This window comes from Camellia sinensis, chromosome 9 (assembly GCF_055761805.1).
Source record: "Camellia sinensis isolate YWXY chromosome 9, ASM5576180v1, whole genome shotgun sequence".
NCBI lineage: Eukaryota > Viridiplantae > Streptophyta > Magnoliopsida > Ericales > Theaceae > Camellia > Camellia sinensis.
In genome coordinates, this window is record NC_138969.1 from 126,586,275 (window position 1) to 126,595,074 (window position 8,800).

At 34.9% G+C, this 8,800-nt stretch overlaps 1 long non-coding RNA gene across 1 annotated transcript; it reads right to left on the reverse strand.

The window, feature by feature from the left end:
• Nucleotides 1-5,983: 5,983 nt before the first annotated feature.
• Nucleotides 5,984-7,838, reverse strand: LOC114296008 (uncharacterized). Its single transcript, XR_003641070.2, has 2 exons — nt 7,570-7,838; nt 5,984-6,169 (listed from the first exon to the last, which is right to left on the reverse strand). It is a non-coding gene; the product is annotated as an uncharacterized LOC114296008 (long non-coding RNA).
• Between the last annotated feature and the right edge of the window lie 962 nt (nt 7,839-8,800).

Genomic DNA, 8,800 nt, shown 5'->3' on the forward strand with positions numbered 1-8,800 from the left:
TGGCCAATCAGAGTAAACCGCCAGCTGACTAGAAAAGTATAAGGCAGGGTTTTTTCTTGAAGAAAAGATTGTCGAAAAAGCAGAATACGGGCTCCTCAAGCACTTTGGTCACCACCAGAGATACGACACCAACATGTACTTTGTGTCGTATGAAACATCGTGGAGTTTGTTTCCATATTTCTGGGGCGTGCTTTAAATGTGGTAAAGTGGGACATATGGCAAGGGATTGTACCTAAACTGAATGACAAAGAAGTGGAAAATCGGCTGCTAGCTCGACCGGATCAATCCCAATACCGGGGAATACTATGAGGCCTACTACTTCTATAAACACAATGAGACAAGGGAGAGTCTTTGCACTCGTCCCATGTGATACACGAAATGCTAAAGCCGTTGTCTCAGGTACTATCTCTATATGCAATCAAGATGCTTTTGTGTTAATTGATTTCGGATCAACATATTCCTTTGTGTCTACTATATTTTCATCTAGATTGACTAGACCCCTAGAATCATTGCCATATTTGTTGTGTTTATCTACTCCATCGGGGGAGTCTATGTTGTGTACATTTGTGTATCATTTTTATGACATGTAGATTAGGAGTGCGATTTTATATGTGGACTTATTGCCTTTGGATATTAGACACTTCAATAATTTTGGGTATGGACTGGTTATCTAAATAGTGTGCCAGCATCAATTGTGTAACAAAACAAGTTATATTTAGACCACCAGGGCATGATGAATTTGAATTTGTTGGTAATGGTGTAGTGCCTCCACCTTATTTGATATCTGCAATGAAAGCATGTAAATTGCTTAAGAAAGAGTACCAGGGTTACTTGTGTAGCATATTCACTAAACAATCTGTGAATGTTGAAATAGACAGTATTCCTATTGTTAGAGAATTTTCGAATATATTCCTAGATGAATTGCAAGGGGAATTGGTTGACAGGGAAATAGAGTTTACTATTGATGTTTTTAGACACCTCATTTTTGACTGCCCGTAAGACTCGGATGCTTTGTCATATGCACTCGATAATGAAAGTTACATTGTGTGATTCGAATGATCAATGAAGGACTCTAAGGTCAGGCTTTGAAATAGTCCCAACACCTTCCTATTTACCTTGTTTATCCTTCAAAGATCCCTTTTTGAACATTGTGCCACCTTACACTGAGCTTGAAGCAAAAAAACAAGAGAGTACATTGAGTTCTAGCCGTGCCTCATTGGGAGCCGACCGTGGCCATTTGAGGCCAGCCGTGCCTTGGTAGTGATAAACATTGTTCTGGGTGGGAGCCCACCAGCTATCTATTTTTGAAGATATTTGCGACCTATTTTGCTCAAATTCTATAAATACGAGGTTATATCCCTGTTTTGAGGGTTGAACAATTTCTAAAGAGCCTATGCACTCATTTGAGAGCTCCTTCTTCTTGTGCAAGCCATCTTTGATCAAGCTTGCCATCTTTGAATCCTAGTTATTCACCACACACACCCTTAAACCTTACCCTTGGGGCCTTGGTTGAACCTTCAGAACCATAATTCAACCTTGAGAGTGTGTTAGGATTGAGTTTGCTCAACAATAAAGCTTACTCCATTTAAGAGGTATAAGCTTGTAACTTTTATTTCTTGCTCTCATTTCACTTCATTTTTAGTTATTTCTTGTGTTCTTGAGCTGTTTTGAATCCATGCCAAGTGTTGAAACTTGGATTTGAATAAACTACCAAAGGTGGTGAGGATTAACATCCTTACTTGTACCTACTTTCATAACTCAACCCTTTGTTTTTTTTTTTTTTTTTTTTTACACTTCTTTTTTTGAATTTTAAACTGATTTTTAGAGTTTAAAAAAGGGCTAAAAACATGGTTTGAAGTCCCAAAAGTTGGGGGGGTAGCCACCCCTCCTTGTTCTAGTTTACTAGCTTTGTAGCTTTTTGTTATTGTCTACCTTTTTATGCTCTTTAACAAAAATTTTGGCCACTATTTTTCACAAAGTAGGGGCTGTTTTAGGGCTGTCCTAGTTTATTTAATTAGTGTATGCTTTGAACATATAGCTTATTGTGTTGGAAGTTCGAATATCTAGCTTGTTGTGTTATGTTACCCATGCTTTGATAGCTTTTCTTTGTTTAGTTTTTCGGGTTAAGAGTCCCATTCTAATAATCAATTTCTCGCAATCAATTCTGCCACCTTCTTCTTTTCTTTTGTTTGAGAGTTGCTTCAAAAGATTAACGGTTGTTCAAGACATGGGAAAAAGACCTATGCTCAATGGCTTAAATTCTATGGAAATTCATCGTCAAGGCATAGGCTCTCTTTCATGTCGAGAATTGCTTCTCGTTTGATGTTCCTTCTCATTTAGTGGACTTAACCATCACCTCAGACAAATTGATTAAAGAATGGAAATGACGAATAAAGAAAATGAGTTAGAATGCTTGGGTTCGGCCGGACGTTATGCCGAATCAATCATGTCAAGAATCGTTATACGTTAATTCATGATGTTTTGATGAATTTGGAAGTGTCTTTACCTCCCACTTTGAGCTTACTTCATGATAGGAGGGAAGAGTGGTTAGTCATAGCATCTATTGATTTTTGTCCGATTGTCTCCAAAATCATCAAGCGATTAAGTTGCTTATTGATGGTTTTGGAACCAACTTCATTCTTCTCTTGAACCTCACCATGACAGAGAAGAGTAGAAGAGACAAACAGAGCTTAGAAACACTTTGTCTGCACTGCTTTCACTTCAGAGCACAAAAACAGGGTTTCGCATGAAATTAGGGCATGGCCGGTTGTCTTTGGACCCAGCCTGGCCTTATTAGGGGTCGGTCGGGCCCCAATGTTTGGTAAACAATGTGTTTTTGCAGAAACAAGGGGGAGTGGCTGAAGGTGAAATAGGGCAGATTCCCAAGGAGGCAGACAGAGTGGCTTCTGAAACCTGTCCTCTTTGATGTAAATGCATTGCTTTAATTCATTATTGTAATCATTGTTGTTATAAATTATCATTGTTGTAATTAATTATTGTAATTAGTGCTGTTGTAGCAATGGTTCACTGGGTAGTTAGTTTATTACTTCTTATTAGCCTTTGTTGTAATAACTTAGCTAATTAGTTAATTGTAACTTAGCTCGTTAGTTATTTATTCATTCATTTGGTTTTGTAATAGTTTAGTTTAATTTGGACATTCGGACCCTCTTGCATGAGGGCAAATTGTAATAAGTGTGTATGTCTTCCGTCCCCTATTACTTTCTTCCTTTTACTTCTCTACTTATGATGGTAGAATAAAGCATCACGTCTAATTAGTATTTTCCATGTCCAAAATATCCATTTATCTTGCATGCATCAAAGCGCAGTTCATCATTCTAACTAAGCATTGTTATTGTTTAAGTTTTTTTTGAATACGTGCTTGGACAGCATACCATCAAAGTGCTTCAAATACCATGTTAGTAGCCGAGCCCATTAGGCATAATTGTTTGTGCTGCATTAGTCATATTGCATTAGTTAGGATCATGCATTATTTTCTTTTTTTCTAACTCTTTTATCTTTTTCGCTTGCCTTGGAGTACTAGGTGAGCATTTAATTGCTTTAGCATACCGCATGCATGTGATTGTTTCCACGTCATCAAAGCATAATTCCATGAGGCTCAGTGCTTAATTGATATAACTCTTGAATACCTGTGGATGAAGGCTAATTGCTTGAATTGGAATAAATTGATTAATGTGCATACAAACTCACTTTGTTATGTGACGCGTATTCAAAATAATTTTTAAACAAATATGAAATCAAAGTGTTCCAATTTTTGTAAATTAGTCTATACTTGAGTGCGTCACATAGTAATGCTAGCCTAATAAATCAAAACAAGAACATATAATGTAAATAAAAATCACATCATGATTAGTAAAGGTCGATCTTTGATCAGGCGAGTGGGGTGCTCAATTCATGACCTTCCCCTCTCATGCCTAAGTTCCCGAGTTGAGACACTTTGGTGATGACGGACATGTGGCCTTTGGCACAAGTCTCGGGTTTCCTAATTTTTTCAAAAATATTTAGGTGGCGACTCTGTAATCTGGCAAAGCAGTCCATTTTTGGCATTTTTGATTCAAAATCTATTTTTCAAAAGATTTGTCGGATTTGGACTCATTTGTGTTTTTCTATTTCACATTGCACTTGTGGAATTAGATTCAAAACCACGGGAGTCCGAACTGTAGGCTATTGTATCTAAAAGGAGCACGAAAAGTCAAGCTACAATTTTGTACCAGACACTCAGCCTATTTTGAAAACTCCTTACAGAATGTCAACTATTGAAATGAAAGAATTGAAAGAGCAGTTGCAAAATTTACTTGATAATGGTTTTATCCGACTAAGTACTTCACCCTGGGGAGCACCAGTACTTTTTGTGAAAAAGAAAGACAAGACTTTACGCTTGTGTATCGACTACCGGGAGTTAAACAAGGTAATGATCCAAAACAAATACCCTTTGCCTCGTATTGACGATTTATTTGACCAGTTGCAAGGTTCACAAGTATTTTCAAAGATTGATTTGAGATCTGGATACCACCAATTGAAGGTGAAAGAAGAAGATGTTGAGAAAACTGCATTCAGAATAAGGTATGGTCACTACGAATTTGTTATTATGCCATTTGGAGTGACTAATGCATCTGCAGCATTTATGGATCTTATGAATCAAATTTTCAAGTCCTATCTTGATGAATTTGTCATAGTCTTTATTGATGACATTTTAATATACTCAAAGAGTAGAATTGATCATGAACAACATTTGAGAACTGTGTTGCAAACCCTTAAAAAAAAGAAAAAAAAAAGTTGTATGCTAAATTAAAGAAGTGCGAGTTTTGGTTAGATGAAGTGCATATAGAGTGTATGTATATTGCAAGATAGAGAGGGAGAGTGTTTTACAAGTTTTGAGCACTTAGGAATTTTTTCTAACCTAAAACCATAAGAGATGGTCAAGTATTTATAGAAAAATAGCTTAGTATCTCGAAAATATCTGTATGGAGCTAGCTGGTGCAAGGCACGCACATGGGAGGGAGGACAGCTGGCTATAAATATCTACCTTCCGGGACACCTGGCCTACCGACCAATGACTTGTACGGCTGACCACAAAAAGTGGTCGAGCAGTCCAAAAAAATAGCTCGCAAACCCGACTTCAAATGGGCATATCTCCATCATCTGGACTCAAGTTTAGGTGATTCTTGAGTCTAAATTAAAGCCCTAGAAGTCTATTTTCCAATGGTCATGGCCTCACACCTAAATTCTAAGTGTACAAGAGATATACCTAATTTAGTGAAGGCTGCTCATTTCTTTTTTAACAGTTTGATGCTCAACATTTTCCCCAACTAGTTTTCTTCCAACCCCTCCTATTTCCTTCAACTCCAAACCTATAAATAAGAAGTTTTTAAATATTTTTCAATGAGTTCACCTCCCTTCCATTTATTTTCACTTTGTCTTTACTTGGTTTACCGAAAAGTGCAATATTTTAAATGACATGCGAGCCTCGGAACATTGTAGGAACATTTGGAAAAATATTTTGAAAAAAAAGGTTTTAAGGTCTAAAATAATTTTGGTCAAAATGGGGTGTAAAGTTGGGATTAGGAAGCTCAAAAATCGAAGCATTTTGCTGAAGAATTTGAACGATTGTACAGTATAACTTTTCATTATCGAGTGTTCAACCTAATGCACCCAAGTCTTAAGGGCAATCAAAAATGAGGTGTCTACAGATACTCACAAGGCACTCTAGGAAATGTGCCCCAGGCTATGCTACTGTTACGACCCTAACCCGCTCCTAAGGGTTAGAGAGGTGACCGACCAATAATCTTAGATTATCAAGGCCTATCTTGACAAAATACAAAATATTTAACAAAATACTGGGGCCACAAGCAGAAGTTTTTGTTTTTGTTTTTGTTTTTGTTTTTGTTTTTGTTTTTGTTTTTTGTTTTTTTTTGTTTTTTTTTTACAACAATTAATCCAAAAAAAAAAAAAAACTGTCCATGAGTAGTGCGTAACTAACATGAACATATTACATATATATCATGTTTGCATTACCCACACAAGTAAATGAAATATAACCATTCACAAGACACAATTTCATAATGTAGACTTCGCCCAAGCGACAACTCCAAGAAGGCTATCTTAAGAATCTTCAAATGCTAACTCTAACGTTACCCTTCATGTTACTCACCTACACACATGTAAGGAAAAAGGGTGAGCCAAAACTCAATGAATAGTAATATAGCAAAGTGGTTAATGAATGAACACCTGCAGTTTAGCAAAACCAAGCATGCAAGCAATTGAACATAATATAGTTTTTCAAGCAAAACAAGATTGTCATATATACATAACGATGATTATTATCATGGCATTTCGATTTACAAGACAAGAGGCCACAAGAGGTGGCATAGCTTAGTTAGAAAGAGGTTATTGGCATGATTTCCAATAACAAATAAGTCCAAGATGTCATCGTACTAGATGATACAAAAGTATATGATGTTCATTCATAACAAAATAATAATATGACTTTCTAAACATATCATATATTTGCATTTCAAAATATAACTTTAAGAACATAACTTTACTACACTACTACTCACAGTGGCTCCTTGTTCAAGGCTAAACTCTTCAAGGCTTGACATATTGAACTTCCTAAGCACAAACAAGGTTAATCAGTTTCTACTTAACTTTTTGCTATTCTTCTAACTTGTTTTAGGTTGGTTACTAAATGCATTTGATCTTTATTAAGGTTCAAAACATGTATGCGGGTATCCGGAGGTCAATAGAAATGAAAAGAAACAAAATGGGTGACTACCCTGCAAACCACACGTATGGTGAATAGGGCCGCACATGCGGAACCCTGGCCGCACATGCGGGGGCACATGCAATTAAAACAAATTCAACTTTGTTGTTGCAAACAATGTGCCGCACGTGCGGAAGGCCTCATCGCACATGCGGTGCTTGGTAAACTACTGTTGTCCAAAAAAGTTGTTGGTTCTAAGTCAATTTCTTCCGTTTCTCAAGCTAGGGTTCAACCTAAAACACTCAAAATCAATGGAAAACATGAAGTTATTATTGTTTTCTAAATCAAAACATCAAAATCTTATTAATTCCAAAATTAAACTTAAAATTCCATGAACTTAATATGTGCCAAAACGTTTCTTTCTTTTACTTTTGATCATGAAACTAAATCTCAAAACTTATAAAAATCCTGAGATATGCAAAAAATGAGGTCAAAATTGTGAAGGATTAATTAAATAATAAAAATCAAGCTCAAATAATAAATTTCTAAACCCACTTCTTTGTTCTTAAATTAATTGAATTTTCTTCCATCTTCTTAAATTAAACCTCAATTTCATATTTATATGTTTAACCCATGCATAGAAGATTATAATCTTTAGGAAAACATTTGTCTACAAGGAATTTGGGGATTAATTGACTTAAAACATACCTGCCATGAAATCTTCTTGAAACCCATCTCAACTCAAAGTTTCTTCAAATCTTTTATTTTTAATTCTTTCAAAATCCATCTTGAATCAAATTATGTCTGGATCATTTAAACAATACTAGTAAGAGGATGAAATTTCTTACCTACAATCTTCAATTTGGTGAATCCCTTCACAACTTCTTAAGCCTCCTCCTTCTCCTCCTTTCTTTTTCCCTCTCGGTTCCCTCTTTCTCTCTCTCAGTTCTCTCTTTTTCTCTCCTTACGTTGCTCTCTCCCTCTCTCTTTCAGTGCTCTCTCCTACTTTCTAAGTTCTTCCAACACAAGGCAGATGAACTAACCCTTACCTCTTGGCTCAGCAAAACAAATGAATACAAAGCACACGCACCTCTTGAGAATATAACATGTGTACCCAAGGCTTCCAGCACAGCATATACATATATACCCTCAAACCTCTATACTATTTCACAACTTAAATTCTGATTAGGATGGGCTTAACACACTAATTGTTCATTAACTTAATTAAACATCACTTAGTCATAATTAATTATAATTACTACGTAATTAGTGTAATTATTTCCAATTGGGACTTAATTTAATCATATCTAATTTTATTAATTTGAATCAAATTTTTAATAAATTTCCCATAAAGTTTTACATATTAAATTGATTCAATTAAGCTCGTTACTTATGGTTTCTTAATTCATCTCAACCTTCAATTTCTAATTCAACTAAAGGCCCTACAAATGAAATTGAATTTATTAAGCTTCTTCATCTTTCATTTTATTGACTCATGTTAAATTAACATACTAATTATCCCTAACCTAGTCAATCACCTTTTAATCTTAATTAAGATTTGCTTGTATAATTCTCATGATAATTAATCTATCGAATCTTAACCAAATCTTAATTTATTTTAATCTTACTTAAATTTAATTAAGCTTCCATGAGCTTTACACATTAGACCAAATTTATTAAATTCCTCATTTTGGTTTCTAAATCATATAATAACTCAAATTTTTGATTTGAAACAAAATCTCTTTTAATCTAATTACTTTCATTAACTCATTAACCTTGATTCAATTTAATTAATTATATTCAATTTTAGATCTTCATTACCTATTTGATTCCAATTAAATTAAATTAAACTAAACTCGCCTAATTTCCGTTAACATGATCAAATTTTCAACAAATCCTCTATCATATTCTAAACATCAAATTAAGCTATTAAGCCCTTCAATTAGAGTTTCTAAGATGCGTAAATATTTCAGTTCCAAGTTTGAAGTTATCCTCTAGCTCAATTTTATACATTAAAATTTAATATAAATGCTTTCCTTAAAATTGATCCAATTTGTTTAAGTCTTGCAATTTTAATCG